The 20,313-nt window shown below is 40.5% G+C and overlaps 1 protein-coding gene across 26 annotated transcripts in view; it reads right to left on the reverse strand.

The window, feature by feature from the left end:
* The window catches only part of ADGRL3 (adhesion G protein-coupled receptor L3), a 496,522-nt gene that overhangs the window by 442,974 nt on the left and 33,235 nt on the right, over nucleotides 1–20,313 (reverse strand). For 2 of the 26 annotated variants that reach the window (XM_085579179.1, XM_085579168.1), the window contains exon 2: nucleotides 3,934–4,137. The exons of 23 other annotated variants lie outside the window; for them this stretch is intronic. The gene's annotated coding sequence lies outside the window, so the exon portion shown is untranslated. The remainder of the gene's footprint in view (nucleotides 1–3,933; nucleotides 4,138–20,313) is intronic. One more of the 26 variants, XM_085579180.1, reaches the window with a different exon arrangement.

Consider the following 20,313-nt stretch of genomic DNA (forward strand, 5'->3'; position numbering starts at 1 on the left):
GAATGACATCTGGATAAAGCCATCCTGGATTAGTCTGCTACCAGGCAGATTGCAGCACAGATACCTTGCACGATGGGATGCTGATATTTGCATACTGCATGGGAAGCCAGCTAGTGCCCTGTTTGCATGGGAGATGGAAGGAATAATCCTGCCTCACTCCGAAAATTACATTCCTTATCCTAACTACAGAAAAAGAGTGAAGCCTCACACTAATACTATTATTAGGTTCTTGGATGCACTCACTTGAAAAAACAAAACAGTTGCACTAAAAGATACACATTTGCTCTGCTGGTCACTCATTTGCAATCCTGCTTCCATAGCACAAATAACCACTTTGTGCTTGCTGTGCCGTGTTATCTCCACAGCTACACACATATATGCTAATGCACCTGCAAAGGCATGGCAGGTAAGCATCCCAAATCCTCCTGTTAAATGAATAGAATACAGAAGAGGTATATGAGAAACAAAACATATTTTAAAAGCACCAAAAATTGGGCAGAACTGAAGTGTTTGGTCACATCAAAAACAATTTCCCAAATGGCCAGGTTCATTCCAAAACAGACAAAACCAATCACTGACTTCAACACATGGATGTGTCAAAAAGCAGAATATAGCCACATTGTTCTTAACATGCAAGAACCTCTATTTATTATTTTGTTATTATTTTAATGCAGAAGCAGTTGTCCCAGTGCTTATTATTTGGCTGAATGAGCTGAAGTGAGACTCCCCGGGCAGCTGCTGACATAATGAATGATTGTGTAGTGAAGCCCAGAATGTGAATGATGAAGAATTTTGAAAGGCTCTGGAATTTGTGAATAACAAAAGTAGCTACAGTCCCCAAAATCTCACCATTTGTTCTCAGCAACAAAGGAGGACTCAAAGGCCTTTGTTTAACAAAATGATTCAAAAACAGGATACGAAAGGAATTAGGGGTTATCTCTACTGGCATAATACAGCAAGCAAATTGTGTCCCCAAGTAGGAAGAGTTATGAATGCATTCTGTGAACATATTGTTAACTGAATTACTACGGTACTGTTTCTTTTATCCCTTTTCCAGTACTGTTACCATGTTTCCTGTGTCAGTAATTCTCAAGGTCTTAGGGCCTTTCAACCCACTCTGCCAAAGGGGAGTTGCTTATTCCACAGGAGACTTCGGTCCTCCAATGTGTAAAGGAGAAGTATCTGACCATATAACCCCGTTCCTCTCAGAGTTTCCAGCATGATACCTCAGCATATCTCTACACAAGTATTAACAATACTGTACTTCTTCACCAGTATTAAAAATAAGCACAATTACAATTATCTTAAATAAATATTTATTTTGAATTAATAATAAAAAAACCCCACCAACCAAAAACCAACCAACCAAACAAACAAACAAAAAAAAAAACCATCAAAGCATCACAATGTTATTAATGGTGTCCAATATGGGACAAGAGCTTGATGGTGCAAGGCACTGGATGCTCTAAAGTAGCTTCCTCTCCCCTCAAGGGGAAAGAAGCATTCCAGCTTTGGAGCACTTACTGTGGGGAACATGTAGGAGCTCGCTGAAAGACAATTGAACCTGATGAAGATTCATGCTACACTGACAACTGCTATCCAAACAAATATAAATTCAATTAAAAGACTCTGTTGTGTGAGCAATAAACTGCAAAGTGTTCTGGATCAAGGAGTGGAAAGCCAGCTCACCCGTGAAGGTTGTCAGGCATGAGGAATTAAGACAGCAGACACAAGCAATGCTGATGCTGAAACCAAAGGCAGGCACCATAAATCAGAAGGATGGCACTCCTGGGCAAGGGGAGGAGGGACCACCACCCACTAAGGGATGCATACAGCTCTACTCCCTCCTCTTCATGTTTGGGTCCATCAGCTGTGGGGCTGGCAAGGGTTTAACCTCCTGCAGGCTCCACTGCCTGCTGGATGAGCTCTGCAAAAACCCTGCCCATGACACACAGTTACAGGGATAACATCAAGGACTCCTGCACAGGATGATTACACTGGTTATCTTTTCTTGCATTTAGGCATTCATTTTATTAAACCATGCACTTCCTATGCAGCAGCCAAAGTCAATAGTACCTGTGGTGTCTCTTTTGCCAATTGCTATAATGCTGTAGCTGCAAGCAGTGCAATAAAACCTGCTTGTGCTACACTGACTGCCTCCAGTCGATGTGAATTTGGCAATCCTTTCAAAGGAGCCAGGCTTTCACCTTGGGATGCTACTCAGACCTGGATGAAAAGTTGCCCTGACATTAATTTTTATAGGTGCCTCATCAGCTCATCCTGTCTCTCCAAGAAAACACTGATTAGACAACAATAAAAATACAGCAAAAGCCCATGGCTCAAGAGCATCTTCAGCTCCTGGCCTCCTTCAACCCCCTGGGCAGTACTCAGAGAACAAGAGGGATTCATCAGCATAGCTTTCTGAAGAATTCAGTGCACCTTTGCTGACACTGGGTGCTAAATATAATTGCTGAAAATTATTTTTTTTTAATGAACAGTGAAATCAGTACTGAATATTCCAATCCCAGGAGCTGCACTAGAATTAAAAAAAAAAAAATAAACCATGTGATTCACGGTAAAAAAGATAACAAGATATGACAGCCATATTGAGAAGTTGCCTAGAGAACATAAGGTGAAGAAAATCCGCTATCAAATTGTCATGCCCAAAATGAAATAAAGCCCCTACAAAACAATGCAGGGCTGAAGAGGCTGGAGATGTATGTTTTCTGAGTAGTGACATCTCCTGAAATACTGTTTAACACCTGTTATTAATCCTGCTGCCTTGACACATTTACAACATTACTTCTTTCATCTCAGCTACAAATTCAAAGGATCACACCTGAGCCTGGCATTAACCTATGGAAGCACCACAGTCAGAGTTAACCCATCCTGTATGGTCAAAGGAAAGCCTACTATTTAATTCCATTCTTGTGAGGATTGACTGACATGTACTCCACTTATGCCAGCAAAGCAAAACCAGTTTATTACACAGTTTACCAGTATTTATAGGTCACTACATTCATACAAAATTTTCCACTCTGACCCCTTTGTCCCAGTCCCCTTTAGAAACACAATTTTCTGATTCTTCTTCTTACACTAGCAATGTCTTTTGTTACCTCTTTTGCCAGTAAAATCCTTGTTGCATCTTGTCCTTCGTCAAAGTGGTCAACGTCAGAGGGTCAGAGTGACCAGACATGGTATCTTCACTTCTGTTCTTGCCTTGAGTTTATCTTTCCCTTGGCTTTCACTGTACCAGGGCCAAAAGGTCTGTGATGCTACCCAGTTCAGCTTCTGTAGCTGTCTGATCTCCAACACATTCTGTTTAAAAAAACTCCTAATTCCAGTTCCAAACCTATCATTTTTCCCCGTGCAACCCACTTTAGCCTTTTGCCTTCACAAATGGTAATTGATGGACAAAGATATATGGCATAGCAATGACTGTATTCTAGCTGCTCATTTCCCTTCTCTTAATATATTAAGCCTCCACAAAAGCAGTGGAGAAACAGTTTTCACTATTTGGTTTCTAAAATTGCCAGAATGGTTAAAAAGCACACCAGAAGTACTGAAAATACAAGAACCTGACAGAAAGTAAACCACTAAAACATAGGAGAAGTTGCCCCCAAAACAGAGCTGGTCCTCCCAGCTCAAAATTCTCCATTTATTACTGATTTTTTGCACTGAGCATCACTTGCTCCAAACCACCCTTTTAAGCTCTTACAAAAATTCAGCAGAGATTTCATCATGCTGAAGCAAAAATATCTCTCCACTTGGTTCTGCCACATCAAAATCAGGAGACCCCAATAGCTCACCCAACAAGAGCATCACAACCTTCAAACCATGACTGCCTTCAAAGCCCTGATATCCTCCAAAGAAATGTTGTATAGGAAGAAAGCAGTGGAACCACACACTCTTGGGAAGTGGTTCTGCTCTTACCATGTCAGCACTTTCACCATCCCATCTGTATCCAACAAGAAGCTGGAGTGCCTGTCCCAGAGAGCATCCCACCAACACGACACAGAGGAATGTAACAAAGCCAGCAGAAGCCTGGGGAAAAATCAAGCAGAGTTGGGTGCTGGTGACAGCAGTCCATCCATCCTTGGGCAGGAATGCTCATGTGCCTCTTTTCCCAGCATCACCCTGCCAACATACAAAAACTGGGTTTAGCCCCCGAATTTTTCAGCTGCTTCTGATCTCAGTGAACATTAATGTGTGGACAATAGGCTTAGCCCCTATGTCCCCACTGGTGTGCCCTGTGCATGACCTTTAATTGGCAAAGGACACAATGGGAGACAAGGACCAATTCAGAGCCAGCCATGTCACTTCTTATTTACTCTTACCAAAGCACAAGCACCACTTGTCTGGGGACCAAAAAAAAGGGAAAAAAAAAAAAACTCAAAAAACTTATGAATTTACTTTGTTTGAGCTCCATAGGAAGATGTGAAAGATTTGGGCAAAACGAAGCTCCCAAATTTATCTTCCTGCAGTGCACAAGCAGTCCCCCACAGGGCAGAGGGGGAATTAGAGAGGAAGGAATATTCTGGCATATATTTTATTTCTCCAAGATATCTAGGATAGTATTTTTACCTTATGCAATAGGAGCCTATTAAATTTCATGTTGTAAATTTGAACTCTCCCAGTAGTCTTCAGGAGTACTAAAAAAAGAATATCTCACTGGTTTTCCACTCTCTCTTCTCAAGTTTTACAGCAAAATAAAAAACAACAAAATGAGCTCTGCTCCCTGATGAAAACACTTCTCTGCACTTCTTTGTATTGGGAGTCCTATTCCCCCAGCCCCCTGGTCCTTTCTACCTCTATTCCCCTGGCATCTCTAGACACTTTCCCTCTCCTCCCTCCATATTTCATGTAGATGATATTCCATTCAATTTAATAAAGATGAAGAGTCACCTAAGTGGAGGCTGTGCATAATTCAACTTCAGTACTCTGTGACTGCATCTACTTTAGAACAGCCATAGGCTAAATGAGTAAGAAGGAGCAATTTTCCCTCTGGGAGTCACAGCACCTTTCCTATGGCCCAATCACCATTTTATCATGCTGGCTGAACAATGCATTTTGAGGTTTGGAGCACTCTCTGAAAAACTGCAACATTTGTTCACTTATAAATAAAACTTCCCCAGAAGTAATACAATACTAACCAAGCTATCCTTTCTTCAAGTGGGTTGTTTTTCTTTTCTGCTGATGATTTTTATTCTTGTGGTGCACATTAAAGGTAGCCTTACCAGACAGGTATAGTGCATTAGAATGGAAATGTCAATATGGTGAAACAGTATGTGTCATGTTAAACAACATTAATATGTGTATTTATACTCCAGGAGGCAACGACCACAAGATGCAATGCAACAGCAACTTTACCTGCCCATTAATAAAAACTTGCACTTCCAGCAAGTCAGGTGTCACGGCAATGCACTGCAAAAGACCTATTACTGGCAACAGGAATGGTCATTAATAAAAATGTTATATTTAGAACTATGTGTTATGCTTACACAGCAGGTCAAGAAGATAAATTCTGGAAATAATTTTGCCTTAAAAAGTGAATGTTTAAAGTCGCTCATCTCATACAAAAACATTGCTTAGTGCTTCTTAAATTTTCAAGATTCTTATCATGACACCTCAGCTATCCACACTTGGACTCTAAAACTTCAAAATGATCAAGTGAAGATTCCTTCCCTGCATGTCATCTCACGCACCCACCAAAGAGGTCAGCCTGAACCATACAGGGGTGTCAGTCCACGCACAGCTCCAAGGTAAAAAGTATTTAGATAAATTGCCCAACACAGTACAATCATTATTTCACTTGTACCTCACCTAAATACCAGCATTTTTACACTGTTTTCTCTCTGGATACAAATCATTCCGGCTTAAGATATTGAAAAGCAGACTTCTATAACTCAGCCTTAGTTATCTGAGCTTAAAATGTAGGGAATTACAATTATGCTCAACAGACAAAAACTCCCTTCAAACCACAGGCTAGAGTAATCGAGTTAAATGAGAAATGCCACAATCCTCCTGATCTCCAAATCAGTAAAGGGTTCATTTAAGCCACTACCACTACCCACTAGCTCTGCCACTACTAGGATGGGAAAACAATACAGTGCTATTTCCCAGGTGGCCCTGAAATCAGACATCCTTGCTCAGTGCCAAGGCTGTTGCTTGGAGCTGGTACAGCAGCAATGACCTTAAAATCTTGTTCCTTTGATCCTCCTTTACCAAGATTCCTCACCCACACAGCACCATGAGCCAGCTATTAAGCTGACTGGCCCAGGGAACAAGCTTTCTCTGCCCCTCACCTCCTCCCTATGCTCCTGGATCATGGGATAGAATGTTGTGCATACCCTAAATTATCAGCAAAGCTTTCCCAGGAAAGGGAGGAGGTTATCAACAAGCTTCCCTGTGAGGTTCTGCTCAGCAGTTCAGCATGATTCAGATCCCTCCAACATCTCCATAATTTCCTCATTTTCTAAGGGACTGTGAGGGCTACTGAAATCTTAATGACCTATTCATCTTGTCCACATGTAGGAACAAAAATATCTAAAGGAAAACATAAAATTATTTTATTGCAAGACTGCGTGAAGAGATACAAATAGGACCTCTATTCTACAAGGAGACTTGAGTCCTGTTTAAGTGGCTTTTCGCTTACGTTCATGAGCAATGCAAACAAAAAACCATCATGCTACTAGGAAACCCCTGTCCAACATATTACTTAATATTAGTAAACAAATCAAATTAAAAAATAAAAATCATCAGATGCACCAGGCAGAGCATTTAACTGGGAGCATTTAACTATGACTAGATATCTTGAAGGGGAGAGGCTCAGGGATATGAGAATCACTTTTTGGTACCAGCAAAAAGTTTCCTAGAAAGTCAAGAGGACTGAGCCATTGACAAGAAGGTGGCAGCTTTTTAAAGTGTATTATTAGCCCTTGAGGAAGGGCAGACCAAGAGACTTTTTTACCTTCATGTTTTTTCTCATTATATCCCAAGCCTTGAGAGGGGAGCAAGCCCTCAATTTCTGCTCACCCAGCTTTAAGTAATTATCCTATAAATTGTGGAGGGCTCTTGTATCACTTAGCAAGCACACTTTCCATCACTAGCACCACATTACACTAATGTTACAACCACAGAAAATTTCCATGGCTCAGGGGGAGCACAGCCAAATGGGAAGGGAGCCAGGGCATCTACATGACTTAACATATCACCGTGCCCCAGCTCCACACCTGTAAGACAACAGAACGGGAAGAATTCCAAAAATTCACAAAGTGATCAGCTGTGACAGCAAAGAGAGTCAAAATATACAAGCAAACAGTAAAAGGCTGCTTCTATATCTAGGGATGCTCAAATTTCTGTTTCAGAGTAACAGTACTTCCTCATTAGTTGCAAGTTATTCTGTTGACACTTCATAAGCAACATTAGGCCATTTAGAAACATGAATTAAACACTGGAGTAGAATTAATAAATTATTATTATAAATTATAAATAATCAGACATTTTGACAGCTATCATACAACTGCTACTAAATGAGAACCCATCCCTAAAAATTAGCCAAGACACAGTCAAGCAACGAGCAGCTGTTCATGTTTCCATTTTGAGCAATGAACAAGTTTTAACAGGGTTTGTCTGACAGAACCATCATCATCTACTATGTGAAAGTGAAGCAACTTCAAACCTGCCAAAATTCAGATGTCCAGCTTTCTTCACAGTAAACTAGACAGTAATAAGAACAGGACCAGCTGGTCCTCAAATTACTCACAAAAGGGGATTGTATTTAAAATGAAGAGCTGTATTACTTCTTAGTAAGGAAAACTACAAGTTGATTGCATCACTTATGCACCAAGATAACTGGATAAATGCAAAATATATTAAAATATTGCACTTCATTTGATAGTGGAGACAAATAAGAAATGCTTACCTGCACAGCAAGCATCTTTTACAGATTGCTTTAGCACCATCCTGATGATACATTACACATAAGTTTAGAAAACTACAGACCTAAGCAAAGATTTATTGTATCAGCACTTGGGGAGCAGAGTGCCATGAAAGTTGAACAGAAAAATTGAAAAGCCACTTTGGTGCACGCACCTCTGTCTCCAGATGGAGCAGGAAGCACAGCTGGGGATCTGCCAAGGCCGCCAATTCCTCCATTCACCCAGACAGACTAATGACAACCAGAAGAATCTTTGGAAAGGTCAAAAGCAACCTCACTCAGTAAAGCTCTTGCCCCTACAGGCAAGGTACATCAAAACTAACAGACTGATTCAAAATTCTCCCTGCCGCAGAAAGCTGTATCTTTCTGAGACAAGATACTGAACTCAGCTAAAATGACATCTATCCCAACTCAGGACAGATCTTGGGTCCATGCTCAGATGGAGAGCTTTACAGCAGGAAAATAAGAATCAAAGCCAGCTCCCGAGGGACACTTATCCTTGGCTCCCAGGGCAAAAGAGATGATGAGAACTCATCACCCACCTTAGCAATAAATGCAACAACCACCCTCAGGAATTCACACCAGCTTGGGATCAATTCACACTCTGCTTTCTAAATCCAGCATGTAATTTAGCCTCTGCCAATATGGCTTCATTGTCATATTAAACTCAATGGCATTTTGCTACTTGAAAACACATTTATAGTATCAAGTGATATTTCACAGAAAATCAAGATTGATACCACCAGACAGTCTGGAATATAAACCAGAAGTGCTACAAAAATCGCTCATCAAACAATTACTTGAGACTTAGGAATAGTTAGGAGAGCAATCAGGAATCTTAGTGCAGCAGCAAACAGCCTCTTTGCAGAGATGTTTGCAGCATCCCACCATGAAACATCAAGCCAGCAAATCCTTCCTGAACTAAACATGGTTGTTTCCAACTTTAGAGCCCCCTTCTTTGGGCTGGCAAAACTCCTTTCCCAAACTTCAAAGCTGAAAGACCTCAAAGATGCTTTATTGGGTTTACACTGGCCTGCAGACCTGATGTATGGGGTTGATACTGGCCAGCAGCCCACAGATTCTCACACCTGGCCAACAGACTCTTCCAAAAGCTAGGCTTTGCTCCAGAAGCTGCAATCTTTACAACCATTTCAAAGTAAGTATTTAAGTCTCTGAAAGTTTCCCCCTTTGAAGAAACCTCGTGCAGGGGCTTGGAGAGGTCTGGAGGATCTCTGTGAATAAAGCTGGTGAGAGGGGGGATAAGCATGTATGTTTGTTTAGGAGGGTTATGTTACATCTTTTACACCACCCTGTATTTTAAGGCAGGAAAATCTGCTCAGAAATACTTTCAGAAAGAAGCAAAAAAAAAGATTTTTGAGTAAAGAAGAGCTAAATTTAGCAGGTGAATCCCTCAGCTTTCCTACAGCATCCCAGAGCATGCTAGCTGGCAGCCGTACTCAGAAAACAAACCCTTAATTCCAATATTTAAGGTCTAACAATTGTTAAATACTCCTAGAACTAAAACAGGCTCCCTAGGTTGAATTTTTTTCCCTTTTTATTTCAGCTTGTTCCAGCATTTAGTATTATAGATTACTTTTAATTGCAAACCACTAGGAAATTTCAGACCCCCTCTGGATACAACACATGAAGCCAAGGGCAGTATCTCATCTATACACCTCTATCCCAGGAAAGCAACGCTTCAGAAATATTTTTACAGGCACTCTGAACCTTCTATCAAGTTTAAAATTGTTGCCACGCTGAGGTTGTGATTCCAGGTAAGAATCCAGGGTACAAACATGTCTAGCTTTAACCCTGGCTTAAGCTAGACCAATGAACTCAAATGGAAGATTAACAGAGACGGAAAATTGTAGTCATGCTCTGTACCACTACTTACTTACAGCAAGTACTCAGCCGTATTTTTCTGACTGCTCTAATATTAGAGGCAGATTTTCAAAAGACCCAGCTCCCATCCAGTCTATCTTTAATTGTTTTTTCTGGCTGGACCCCATCAGCAGCAATGGAAGCTGGCAGAAAGCAGACAGCAAAGGATGGATGAGGATTGTTTTAGGGAAGAATTATTTTCACCCAATGTAACTCTTCAGCAGACAACATTCCTGCTATCAGGCACTGTCCTGCCTTTTGAAAGTTCATCCAGCCATTTCTCCAAGGAAACCCTTCTAAAATCCAGTGCTATGAGATTTACTGCTGCTCCTACCCCAAATGGAAGGGTTTGTGCAAACAAAGCACCAAACCAAGCAAACATAAAAAACCCAACCAAACAAAAAACCAAAACCACATGACAAACCAGAAGTACTTTTAAAAAGAGGGAGAAAAAATATGTGCCAAGATCGCAGCTTCACCTGAAACTGAAATCAGATTTTTCTGCAAGGCATTACAGACATGTACGGACAGTCAGCAATAGCCAAGCTGGAGGCAGGTTTAGCCCTTCTCAGCAAGCAGGATACAACCAGCCTTGAAGAAGAGCCTTGGATCTCTCCCAGTGTGAATTTATTTTGATAATCAGGTAAGAATTTATCTGCCTGCTTGCATACAGACTGATAATAAATGATGTATTAACTGCAGAATGCTTTTCTTCTCCTCAGTATTTGTAATTAAGGTTTCTATATCACTTCAGGGAAGAACACCTACTTGTGGCTTGCCTTACTTTCAGAAAAATGAAGGGCCTCCATGGTTTCTACTATGAAACAGAAAAGGCAGGGAAAATTATCCTGGGCCAAAGGAAGTGGACTTTAAGTAGTACATAGGAAACCTGCAATCATTTCAGATTATCAGCAGCACCTAAGCAACTTAGAAAAACAAATTCCCACAGCTTCCACTGGTGGGTCTGCCTCTAAAACTGATAAATATGATTTCCTTAAGTCCTTCATTGACATAAGCACACTAATCCCACTGATTTATAAAGTGCCCTAAGTGCTACCAGAAAGAATTTAAAACGGTGTTTAGGCTCCCATTTCATCCTGAAATCAAAAAGAATTAGCCACAGACCTTCAAGAATACTCCCCAAGGGCAATGAACAATTAAACTTCCATGTTATTTAAAGGAGATTTTTAAAACTTCATGAATTCCTGATCATTTCAGTTCCCAGCCCGTAATGGATGAGAAAGAAAATAAAAGGAGAGATGGAAAAAATAATAATAACAAAAAAATCCAGGAAAAAAACACATTTTCTTTTTCTAGCAATGCTTTTCTTTGCATTTCTGATTTTGACAAACATAATGGAAGTGCAAAAGTCAGAAGAAGAAACTAAATCAGTAGAAAGATTTAAAAAGCTCACTAAGACACGAAGCAAAATACCTCAATTCATAATTTCTGCTAACTTTTTCACTGGCATATTCCAGGGTTTCTTCGCTGGGTCTCATCAAAACAGAAACCAGCAACTCAAGTACTCGCACTGAAACATCTTCTTTCAAAGAAAGAAAGGAAAAACTGATTTCAGAAGAGGCTGGGGTTTTTTTGAGATAAAAAGAAAGATTCCAATGCAAGAATTCACCATAACAGGTAGTGTTTAAATAGGGGATATTGTCTTTGACTAAGAGGATTTAAATACCTGGCTGGGCAGCCCAACCTACATGGCTCAGTCTGTGACTCTACAGGGAGGGAATTCAGCACATGGCATCTACTGTTTCCCAACCTTCAGGACTGTCTGCAAACCCTGCCTAACAACTGGCTGCAGCAACAAACAAATACCTCAATACCTCCTGAGATGAAGTCTTTCAGCTCCTGGAAAACTGGTTGGGTGATTGTGATGCAAACCATCACCGACTGAGGCAGTAAATAGGGGGGGAAGGGGTAGGGGGTGGAGGGTTTTGTCCATCTCTAAAACGGGACATTTAGCATTCCTGGCTAAATGTTTGCCCTGTGGATATGCAGGGAGATTAATAAAGCCAACAGCCCAGAAAAGCTCAGCTGGCTCCGAGCAGCACCCAGGAGCATCACCCTTGAGTAAACTTAGGAATGGAATACTCCTTGGGCTTAGAGCAATAGGGAAGATGGAAAACGACCTCCTCCAAGGAGTGACTACAGGTTTTAAAATCTAACATTTAAAAATGCAGTGATATCACTATCGAAAGCATGAAATAGTTTACTGAACCAGTTATAAACTTTCCTCCACAGAAAACATAAAATAGCAAGATTTTCCATAAATATTCTGTTTAAAAAACAACCACTGAAGCTATTTTGGAGAAAATGAAAACTGTGTTTTACTGCCAACGTTTCTGATTAAACAATTTACTCAAAAAGCCTATTTTATGATGAAACAAAAGTTAAAAACACTGACATTATTGCAAAACATATGTCTTCTGCAAAGATATTAAAAGCTAGGTAGTAAACTTGTGCTCCATTTTATTCCTTTTAAGGTTAAACAATCTTTTTCTTTAAAGAGTAAATTGAGACTCGAAGTCCAAAATTACTGCTTTTAGAATGCAAGCATACAGTAGTTTCAGATCACAGTCCCTGTACCAATTTGTTCAGAATATTCTCTTTGATTCTAAACACACTGTTTTCAAAACTACCAACACAGAATATTTTTATGTATTTATGCTCTGTACTCAGCAAGATCAGGGCTCACGCAGGAGGCCCAATTTGGGAAGAAGAAAAGTCAGGCTATTTTGCTGTATTAAATTGAAGAGGAGGAGGAGGAGAATTTGCCTCAGTCAAGATTTGATCCAAGAGCCCTGCTCCCAGTTAGCAAGGGCTATTGCTTTATTTCTTGTTTCCCTTCCACTACATGAAGCTGATTTTTAAAAAGGTATGTACTGGTCGGCTAAGGGGGAATGGCTTCAAGCTGAAAGAAGGTAGATTTAGATTAGGTATTAGGAAAAAAAATTATTTACTATGAGGGCAGTAAGGCACTGGCACAGGTTGGCCAAAGAACTGATAGACACCCATCCCTGGAAGTGTTAAAGGCCAGGCTGGATGGGGCTCTGATTAACCTGGTCTACTGGAAGGTGTACCTGCCCATGGCAGGGGGAGTGGAACTAGATGGATGATCTTTAATGTCCCTTCTAAACCAAACCATTCTGTGATTCTGTGATATTCAACTTTTCCTGCTTCTTATGTGCACACACACTCTCTTTATAATGAAAAAAAAATATTTTTTTCTTTATAAAGACAAGTGACTTTCTGCCTATTTTTCTCTGCTTTAAGACATTTTTCTGAAGGAAACAGTAAACTTCAAACAGATGGAGCACCACCCAAGAACACACAAATGCTACTCAAGACTCTGAGGATTAATTACAAGATGGCAACCAAGCCAACATTGATATGCGAACCACCTAACTGCAAGGTGTACAAAGTTTTTGGGCCAAGAGCTCCACATCAGCTTCTCTGCTGGCCCATGTAAAGCACTGCTGGTGTACAGAATGCAATGACTTTCCAACAGGTGAGCCTCTGGGCCAGTGAATATGACTAGCCCAAGTTGCTTAATGGTTAAAGCCTGACTTTCACCCAGGGGCATTTGAACACAGGGAAAGCACTGGCTGTGCATGCCAGCTGGGAACAGGAAGCATGAGTAAATTTTTGGCAGGGCAAGGAGGGATCAGCCCCACAACTACTCGAGGAGTTCTGAAGCATTGCCCCTACTGCAGGCCAGTGAAAGCACATTTAGAGAGCCAATGCCCTACTAGAGCCACCTGCAGTGCCAGCCTGAGTGGCAGACACCAGGATTTCCTCCCTTTGCAGGAACTCTCCAGCTGGGCATCCCTGCTCCTGTGCACACTCTCTGGAAAAGCAACCCCAGCTCGCGGCCATACCAGAAGCAGCAACCCAGCAACTCAGCCTCTCACAAACAAAGAAATCTGATCATCCTCAGTAATTTCCTTAGGATAGATTGCAGCAGAAGCCTAGAGCAAAATTAACTGGATGTTCTGTCAAAGCCATTAGACCAGGACTGAACTCAAAGAAAATTATGTTCAGTGATGCCTTCATATTTACTTTAGAATGCAGTAATTTTGACGGGTTCATGAGGTAGAAGATCTCATTTTATGAAGGTCTTAAGGGACAAAAGGAGCAGAAATATAACATGCTGCTGTCTCAGTCAGCAAAATGATCACAAAATTACTTTACAACTGACTTTCAAAACTACAAATCCAGTTATTCTGAGTTATTTCAGCCTTTTAAAAAAGATACATGGTACTTCAGGTTGACCAAAAAAGCAACAAACTCAATAAGTATGATTGGGACAATTTTCCTTCCTTGTAAAATGATGTTTCTGCACATAACCACCTTCATCTCCTTCAGTTCAATAGCAACTTAAGGAGCACAGCCTACCAACCACACAACAAAGAACAGACTTAATCTGCAATCAAGCCACCAATTACCCCAAAACCTTGTTAAGATTCACTGTGTACCAACCTAGTGTCTCCTTCACCTCCTTATTAGTAATTTCTATCCAGAATTAGCAAAACACCTAAAATTCAAAAACTTTTAATCCCTCACGTGTAATTACTTGCCTGCTTGGCATCAAAGATGCACACCAGTCTCTTGCCAGGCAACATCAGCACCAGTAAGCAGCATAAGTGATTTTCTCTGCTCTTTTATCAAAAAGCCTTGCTAGTAATGCCAGGATAAACCTTTGGAAAGGCTCCTCTTCCCTGTGGCACCAATGCTACCCCAAAAGGTGGCCAAACACACAAACAGGGGTTTACAGAAATCTTGTAGGAGGAACCGCCTTGGATATAATCCCTCCTCTGCAAGTTCAGTACATTACAATTAGAAAATATTTTCCTGGCTGCAATTACTTCGTTTCCCCAGCCCTGAAATTACCACAGAGCTCTAAGTCTTGTTTGTATACAGGAGGTGTGCTGTGGAACAACAAAAACACTGCTGTCCCATGTTGAGACTATCCACATTGACTTTACTCAGGCAGAAAAACTTGCTGTGAGCACAGCTGGGTGCATCCAGCAGCAGTGGTAAAAGGAAGAGAGCTGGGTTTTTTTAATTCTTTTTGCCTATTTACATTTGCGATACTTAAAAGGTGATGTCCTTAAAATACTCATCACTAAAAAAATAGAAGTCCACATTTTTCCTTCATTTTAATTGATTAATTTCTTCATTTCTGACTCCATCACATTTTAATTTCATTTTCTACTCTTTGCTTTTTGTACAGCCATTTTAAATAAAACCCTTTGATATAATTTAAAATACAAATAAATACTAAATAAATAAAAACAACAACAAAGCCCCAACAATTTAAGGAAACTGAAATTAAGGAATTTAATTAATTTTAACTCCACTGTGCTTGCAAGAAGAAAAACCCAAGTAATGCAATAAAAACAATATGGCCTGACTGCTGACTGCAATTAATGTGTTACATCTCTAAGAAAAGCCTTTTTTTTTTTTTCAGTCTGTCCAGTACTTTCCCTTTCTCAAGCCCTTTCAAGGGAAATCCTCCAGCAGTACAAGCTGAAGATTCACCTCCAGAGAGCAGGAAGGGGGCTGGAGCAGCATTGCCTGGGGTCACCCATGGCTTTCAGGGAGAGCCAGAGTCACCAGCCAACCAAGGCCAGGGAGAGCTGAGGTGGAGCAGAAGCCAAGGACCCCTGACCTGGCTGAGGCACAGACAGCACAGATGCTGGTGGTTGATGTCTGAAGCAAGAAGGAGCTACTTCTGCAAGCCCCAGCAAGCCCAGGAATTTAAATCCCTCCCAGGAATCAATGTCACATGTCCCTGGTTCTGCCCTGACGTCAAGGACAACCTGACTTAAACAGGGATGAAACAATTAGGCAAAACACCTCTTGTAAAATTATCAAAGTACATCTGATATCCGAAGCGCACAACGTTACAATAACTGCAACATCTGCATAAGCTGTCAGAAGCAATAGAAATAAATGAACATTGCTGTTATTAATGCTGAAGTTGTTTTTAAACCCATTACAATCACCATAGCCTCAGACCCAGGGAGGAGAAAGGTGGTGTATATCTGTAGTGATTACACAAGGAATGTGGTAAAGCTGGTAGATACAGCCTTTCAAGCAGGCAGAGGGCTCTGAAAAAGCTATTATTTCTGGACAAAAAGGAGGGAAGGAAGGGGAAGGAAGGGCCAAGAAGGGCCAAGAGGGCAAAAATTATTGATTCTGCATTTCCACTTTGAGCAAAACTGAGTCCTTTCCCCAGACCAAAAAAAAAAATCAGAAATCGGGTTAAAAAAAAAAAAATAGTATGAATGTGGCTCACTAAAAATACATAAACTGGAAAAATAAATAATAAAAAGGAAACTGAAAGCAAATCTTGTGGTCAGATCAGAATACTGAGGTTTGTTGTAATTAAGATTTATTTTAATGGATAAATGTTGGTTTTGGCATCCTGTCTCCCGCCTAGAAGCATACACTTCAAATTTCTGACTAATATTTTCATTTCAAATTGCCCAGAAAGTGATACCATCTTAAGTTAGCACCCTGGGACCTGCAAAGCAAATAGGTAAACTTGGGGCTCCTAGAGGAAGGACAGAGGTCCCTGGAAGAGAGAACTGTTTCCTGCCCTTGTTAGTTTGGCAAACATGTATAGGCAGTGCACATACCCAGGTATGTAAAGAGTAATTTTATTACTCCAAGCTGAGGAAGTGGAAGGTATATATACTCCTGAGTATATGTGTGTATATATGTATGTGTACATATGAGTACAGGAGTACACATGAGTACATGATACTCCTATATATACATATATATATTTAATGTGCATCAAGTATAGGCACTAAGGTGTCAAGTAAAGGTCCACCCTCACACCCAGACAGATGTAGCCCAAGCATCCTCCCATGCTGAGCCAGAGTGGGACACTGCTGCTCTTCCCCATTTAAGTGAGCACTGCAAGAGGCTCCTGCAGAGCACAGCAAATCCGTTCTCTAAGCACGTTCTCTAAGCACAGTGTTTTGATGAATGCTGAACAACAGGAGGAAAAATGTGGCCAGCCAGGAGCAGAGAGAGGCAGAGGATGATTTCAATAGCCCTCCTCTTCTGCCTTGAAGCCAAATACCAGCTCCAACACCCTGCACTGGGATCTGAGCTGACTCTCCAGTGCAGCAAAACATTAAAAGCTACTAATCACAAAACTTTCCCCTCCATCAGAGGAGTCAAACACAGGTAATTCACTCACCTGTAAAATCACCCAAAAATAAATTGGGACTGGCTGCAGCTCCATGAGACTGCCAGAGCAGCACCTGTCTTTAAATCAGGCACATGCAGAGCTTCATATAGGATACACCTAAAGCTTTATAGAGGACATACCTAAAGCTGAGCTCCTGAGTGGTTGTTTACAAAACTGTGAAAGGCAAAAAAAGCTCAGCAGACCAGGTGTGAACCAAGAAGTGTGCTTTCATTACTGTGAATCTTCTCCACAGGCAGGACTCTTGCTTGATAGAAAATAAAATAGGGAGGGAGAGGATGGGGCAAAAGAAGCACTGTAGTGCCAAAAGCAACCCAAGTAATACAAGTAACCCAGATAACGTGAGTAACCCAGCTTTGACTTGTAAAAATGCATTTTTTTCAGGGTTTTACTCTGCAGTGATTCACAGCACTGCTCCTTTCACAGCCAGCAGCAGACAGCTTGCTCACCAGCTCTCTCAAGCAAATTGGTTTGCTCCTAGGGGCAAAAGCAAGTTCTTTTCTGAAGAAATCCCCAGGACTCAGCTTTTAAGGATTATTTTCTGTACTGGAACTGTTTATTATCTAAATACACTTTGGGTGGCTACACATACATCCTCCCTCTGATGACCTAACAATAATTCCACCTGCAGCGAGGACGGTTTGGGGTGCACGTGTGGCACACCAACTTGACAAAAACAAGTCATCAGCCAGCACTTTACAGTTAGAACTCCTGAACGTAGCTTGTGCCATTGCCAAGCTCTTCTTTTTAATAATGTATCTACTGTTTGACGCTGCAAGGATCTTCCAGCATGTAAGTCCAGGGAAGTCCTGCAGGCAGCAGTAAGATGAAACTGATACAGTGCTATGTAAAGTCTAGCATGTAGGTTATATAGTTGGTGGGTATATATAAATACACACACACACATACATGTATATATATATATATATATATATATGCATATAATATTGTCATTCCTTTACACACCCATGCCTTTTCAACATATTATTAATAGCAGCAGAGCTTGGAGTGCTGCATACATAGGAACACTGTTGATGTAACATTTTGCATGTTTATACTCAATGGATATTTGTGATTAACTCTGCAGGGCATTTCTTTTGTATCTCTGTTGAGAAAATATTATTAAATGGTAATAGCCCCCTTCTTGCAGGTGGCCTGCAGATTTTGTGTGCTGTTAAAAGATTAGTTACAAATCAATCTGGAAAACAGGGTAAGGACAAGGTTCAGTAATTTAATGAGAGCTCTGATACAGCACATTCCTCCTTTTGAAGTTCTCATCTTTTTTTTAAGGAAGCTGGTGACATCAGAGGCCAGAGACTGCAAAATCACTCATGAAAATATCACTGTATTCTGTGAGGTCAGTCACTCACCTATATAACCTGGGTGCAAAAGTATTTGATTCCTGTCAATTGTAGCCATGACTCTGGATTCATACAAATGTTTCTCTGTATAACTCTTAAAAGAATTCTTGAGAAATTAGTTTCCTCTGTCAAAATTTAATGTTCAAAATTTCAAAGAATAAAATCACAAGCCTCATAACCACTCAGTGAGACCAGTGAAGTTATTTTACCAGTGTTGAGTTGCTTACTGAAGTTGAATTTACCAGTGTTTATATAAAGTTGAGCACTAGCTTCTGATTAAAACTAAAATGATAAGAAATGAGCTGAAATGTCAGCCACCATCCCACAGCTCATCTACAGCATCACAGATTAGAATTTTAAAATGAGATGTAAAGAAATATCTGCCTGCACACAGCATGAATATGGAAGGCATTCAGATACCAAATCTGTGCTCTCAGCCCTTCCTCCAAAATTCTGTAGCTTTTTCATTAGCAAGTAAATAAATATGTGCAAGAGCCACACTGTGCTCCAGCAATGAATAAATGACCCACAGCAACGCAGATAAACAAATTACATGCACATCTTTTCCTCCCTCCCTGAGACAGTTATTATATCCTCTTTCACTGACTCAATGAGAATAAATTCAAACTCTACAATTTATTGAAGATAAACCATCACAGGGCTAAAAATGCCAGGTTTTGGCTATGTGCTGTGATCCAGAGTGCCCAGCCCTACCCACTGGGGCACCTACACCTAGCATAGCAACCCCCTTTTTCTTCCCCAAAGATTAGCTAAGACAAGACAAAGTCACGTTCCTTCCAAAGACAGCAAACCAGTCTCAGAGGTTCTAATAACACTTGTAATGAAGGTTAGAACTTTCCAGACAAAATCTGTTTCTCATGCATTTTTATTTATTTTTGGTATTCACCATTTCCTGGAAGTTTAATGGTCCCAGTACCAGGCTGCATTTGTTTCTCCTCTAAAACCCATGGCAGCACATTTAATGATTTACTGTAATTTGAACTAAGCATGGCTCACAAACCATGCTGTAAATTTAATCCCTATTTCACCTAAGAGACAAAATAAAGTTTGAAAGAAACTGCTCAGAACAAAGCAGACCTTTAAGAAGTTCTGCAGTTCACTGAATTTGATTACTAAAAGTAGATTAAAGTGAGAATGAAGGGGATAACTAAGTTAATCCCTATGAGCTTTCTGTGCAGTCAGTCCTAACTTCTGCCACCCCAATGACATTTCAGGTGTTCAGTGCTTGAAAGTCACAAAGCAGCTCCCAGAAAGACCAGGTGAGTGATTCACAAAGTAATGAATGCCTAAACACAAGACGTTTGGGAGTCTTTTCTCTTGTATTTGGGTGACATAATTTTTAAGATCCTTAATTAAAAGTTTCCCAGACAGTTACAAGGCAAAGCAGCCGATATGCTGAGATTCCCCTGGGATCACACAAATCTAAGTGACAGGGCTGATGAAAAAGAGTGTACACTGGAAGATACATTATAAAAATTATGAGAAATAAGAAACAAGAGGGTTTTCACCTGGTGCAACAGCATAGGATGAAATTTGCAATTTCCTTCATTCAACTCTATCCCAAACTCTATTGTCTAGAACAGCAAGCAATCAAAGTATGAAGAGAGAGTGTAAAACAGACTTCCTCATAGCCCAGAGACTTCCTTTCTTATGGTGGGTCTTCTTGTAAAAAATCAACATTAATAGGATCCCAACTGGAGTCCAGATTCTGGGAATTAACATGCTATCAATAAATAATAAAAGTCAGCACGAGAGAAGGAGAAACTTACTGCTTTGTCACTGCATGGAAGGAAGCAAAAAAATAATAACTAAAAGAAAATTGGATACTGCTTGCAGTACTATCTTTAAGAATAAAAGCACTCCTGCTGCTAGAG

The sequence above is a fragment of the Lonchura striata genome, chromosome 4 (genome assembly GCF_050655825.1).
Source record: "Lonchura striata isolate lonStrDom1 chromosome 4, ASM5065582v1, whole genome shotgun sequence".
Lineage (NCBI taxonomy): Eukaryota > Metazoa > Chordata > Aves > Passeriformes > Estrildidae > Lonchura > Lonchura striata.